At 36.6% G+C, this 4,504-nt stretch overlaps 1 protein-coding gene across 1 annotated transcript in view; it reads left to right on the top strand.

Moving 5' to 3' along the window:
• The window catches only part of LOC311300339 (uncharacterized protein), a 171,029-nt gene that overhangs the window by 61,551 nt on the left and 104,974 nt on the right, over positions 1 to 4,504 (top strand). The window lies entirely within an intron of this gene.

Genomic DNA, 4,504 nt, shown 5'->3' with positions numbered 1-4,504 from the left:
CAGTAGTGACATTTATACTGCAAACATCTCCATATATAATATTTATTTAATGACTTAATTCAGTCAGAGTAATTCAGCCCACCAAACATATTCAAATGCCTTTGATTATAGTAACATTCACAATTAAATCATCTATTGCATTTTTTTTTTTTTTTTTTTTAAAGCAATGATGAATCGCCACTTTTAAATGTTTAATGAAAATCTATTTTTTAAATTTGAATTCATAATCTATGGAGACCTTTCAGTAATAAAATGGTTAATCATGTTTTCATTTAGAATTGCAGAATATACATTCCATATGCTGTCTTTAATCTATTGCCAACTCCACATTAAATCTTGTATATGAATGATTTACTGTATTCTATTATAAGTTGATTCAGCAGTCAGAGATGAAACTCAGAGTCCAGCTGTGTGTCCATGAAGAGTGACCGGTCTGGACAAACCAGTGAAATCAGCTAATCTGAGGTACAGCATTAATGTCTGGATGGAGAGACTGAAAGAACTAACTAGATCTTTCTATGTGAGGTTTATCTGTCAAATTAACTATATTAATGCTTGTCTCAATTCTATTATCTCTGTTCTATTCTATAACTTATAGCAACTCACAGTACTTTTAACTCTTTAATTTGTGGTAATCTATTATTGTAATATTTTGTTCATGACTCTATTAACTTTTTCCCCGCCATTGATGGAAATTTCCAGCTTTCCGTTGTAACACTTCAAATGAAAGACAAAATGAAACACAAAAAATAAGGGGAACGACATCCAAGTATATTTGCCAAACAACAGTTCAGAACAAATGCATACCAATTTTTTTTGCTTTTTTTTTTTTCACACCAGAAATCAACAATAGGTCTACGCCACAATCACCAAACAACAGCTCCAAAGAGTCCCTTCACTATCAACTCAGTCCATAAAATGTCCACACAGAAACACAAACTGATAATATGGGAATATAGATAATGTGGGTGTAATGAATATAAGGAACCTGTAATCCAAAGATCAATCAGTGCACAGTCTGTGCACAAAAAAATCAGTTCAAAGTCAGTTCAGTCGCGACCACAGTCTTGTCGTAGTGAATTGGGTAGATTGCGTGAGAAATATTTGGGTGATCTCACACTAGTTGGTGATGTTTACAAGTATTGATGTGTCACGGGGTCTGGGAGTCGAAGCATGCATGGAGATTGGCATTGTGTATATATCATGGAATGAAGAAAAATTGACAAAATATCATGTTTACGTCACATTTCAGAGCATTTCTATTCATTTTCCACGAAATTATGCAATTATAGCGATGTGAGGAGGTTTGAGCGATCTCTTCGTCTCACTATAATGTGTTCCCTTTCGAGGAAACTCGCGTTGTGTGGATGATGCTTTGGGAACGCCTCCGCGTGATCGCGTCTGAAACACACGTCAACTATTCTGATTTAGTTTTATGCTTTAAGTTGAACATTTTGTGAAGTGAATGTTGTATTTCGATAGATACTTAAGAATACCCTCCTGTTCTGTCATTATTTTGTGCCAATAGGTTTTGCTTAGTCTTATGTAACTTTATTACTCTGAGTTTTATTAACTTAAACCATTTAAGCAATGATATAGTTGTTTAAGACTAAGTTAGCTTTGTTACCCGAATTCAAACTGAATTACTAAAATTAACCTTAAATATTTAAGTTGAGTTTACTCTAAAGATTGACTAAACCAACTGTTACAAACCTCTTACATCGAGGGAGACTAAGGAATGCAACATCAAAACACTGAATGAGTAGTGGAAAACAATCTCACACAAACCAGTCAAATTTAGTTTAGTCACCGACACTGGAACATACAGAGTTCTGGATTATGAAGGAGAAACCTTGATCACAGTCTCAGTCACAGGTGAGAGAAGATCAGTGGAAGAGGAGAGATATTATGTTTAATCAGTAAATTAATCCTAAACTGCACGACTAACCTTTCAATATTCTGAACAGAATCTGTTCTAGACTGGAAGGGAAATCTGATCGACACAGATGAAGACAACACTGACGACACTGAACATCGAAGTGAGTAAAACATGAGGCATGAGAGTTTTACAGGAGTTCTTACACTGGGAATTCAACATTTAGAAAAACTCTCTTCCCACTTTCTCCTTAACCTGTAGATCACTGGATGCTGATGCTGCCGGTTGGAGTGTTTGTGATTATGGTTCTGATGGTTCGGACTGATTTTGTGATATTCAGACGTCTCCACAGAGATTAATTGAAGGGGAAAAAAAACTGAGTTCAGGGATCCAGAAGTGTTGAGGGTCAATGACGGTGATTTCTGCTGAGGATCTGTGGATCATCATTAAACTGCTGTAGTTCTCCAGTTCTAGACGCTTCTCTATCGTCTCAGGACTCGTGTTGGACTCGGTCATTGGTCATGTTGGTTGTTCTCGACGAGTCCAGCAATATATGCTTTTTTCTCCTTCAAAACAACACCGTTTCCTTCAGAGGAACCTGTCAACATATTTCTGCAATATATATTTAGTTTTCAGTGCGTATGAACATTAGTGCTGCAGTCCATACCTCAGGAGTCTGTGTGACACTGAATCTGCACTTACTATTAATGTAAAGCAGCCTTAAATATCTCATACATGATGTAGGAATTATTGTTTCTATTTAATCCGTCAGCTGAAGATTGAGAATGAGTGTGTGTCAAACTGTGTAAGACAAACAGTGTGTGTGTGTGTGTGTGTGTGTGTGTGTGTGTGTGTGTGTGCATATGTATATTTTGCACAGTTTTCTATGTAAAATATATATGTATATGTTGCTTTTGTGTGTTTAATAGGTTGTCTGCGCTGTTCTTTGTGAATCTGCAAGTATGTGTTGTGAAAAACCAAAATTAAACTTTAGTAAGAAACACTTTTGCTGGTATGTATTTTTGTATGAAAATATATATTTTAATATTTTGCTGTTTAGAAATTTTTGTTTTGTTTAGTAAAATATACAATGAAACATGAAGAGGATGTGTGAATAGCAGGGTGGGAATTATGTAATTTTAGGGGCAAGGCCATTTGGCCTCCACCTTTTCTTTTTTTTAGGGGCACCAAGGCCATATGACAGGGCACAAAGGCCATCGTACAATTCGATGGTTTTCCCATTCAGATTGATACCATAACATCCTAATTTGGAATAAGACATGGATTATGACTTTTTTAATATAAAAAAAAAAACATTTTTTAATGAGAGAGAGAGAGCACCATTACATCCAGAAGGTATACACCCTCACACAACAATAGAAACAACACAAATGCCAATAAAGCATTCAGAAACAACACAAATGCCAATAAAAGCATTCAGAAACAACACAAATGCCAAATAAATTAATAATTTCCTGCATTGTCGAACGCTCTTCTTCATGTGTTTCAAATATGGACTATAATGTTCAGTAGAGCGCCCTCAGGCTGCTGGTATGAATTGAAAACACAGCACATCAGTATACAGCGCTCATAATGATTACATCGACGCATTTGGCTATAAATTCAATAAAATATTATTCCTGTCAATAGAAATCTGATGTAAACTGAGAATATATCAATATTTCTCCAAATCTGCACACTTTTGAGCTAAAAGACGTGAGGGACGTTGTTTTGTGAATCGCTTTCATGACGACAGCACGGGAGTTTTTTATGAATGGGAGCGTCTGACGCTCATAATTCATATTAAAGGTATCGACTCATTTTTGCATTTCATAACTCCTGACACAAATTAAGACATAACTGTCAATATAAATTTCTCAGAATACAATAGTGGTCAAATACTGAAACGTGAGTCTTATATCTTTTTAATGATGTAAGTTATAGTTTGTCAAGGTAATAACATTAAATCTTATAGTAACTGAACTATAAAAAAAAAAAAAAACGCTTCAGTGCGCCGACGCCGTTACCTCTGGAACCTTGCATAGGGCCCTTTTCTGAAAAGGGCACTTATCTACTAGCAAATAGATTTTGATATTTTTAGGTCAAACCGTTCTTGTCTGTCAGTCATATAATGCAGGTCTATGGTCACGGTCTCAAAGAGCAGCCATCCACAGAGTCCAAATTAAAACAATTCCCCATCGTCCAAATTAAACAATTCCCCATCGTAAGTACACATTGACGGCCTAAGACACGAAACAAGCGGTTTGTGTGAGAAAACGAACAGTATTTATATCGTTTTTACCTCTTGTCACAGCGACGTCCAAGTGATCTGAGGGCGCCCGCGCTTCCTGCTGTGTGACGTGTGCGTAGACTGGTGCATAGATAGACATATAGATTTCGCCTTGGCTACGGCAGTTCATGAACGAATGCCGTAGCCAAGGCGAAATCTAGTGTATATATCTATGCCCCAGTTTCGACAACAGAGTGTCGTTCTTCTGTTGGTGCTGACGTTACATGCTTCTTGCACTGCTGTTTTGATGCGTGAGATCATCGATGTGATTATGACACTGCACCTGCGCGAATCCACAAACTAATTTAAGTTCAGAGACTACTTGGGTGGAACTTGGA

The sequence above is a fragment of the Rutilus rutilus genome, assembly GCF_951802725.1.
Source record: "Rutilus rutilus genome assembly, chromosome: 11".
In the NCBI taxonomy this organism is placed as follows: domain Eukaryota; kingdom Metazoa; phylum Chordata; class Actinopteri; order Cypriniformes; family Leuciscidae; genus Rutilus; species Rutilus rutilus.
This window is presented reverse-complemented; position numbering and strand designations above follow the sequence as displayed.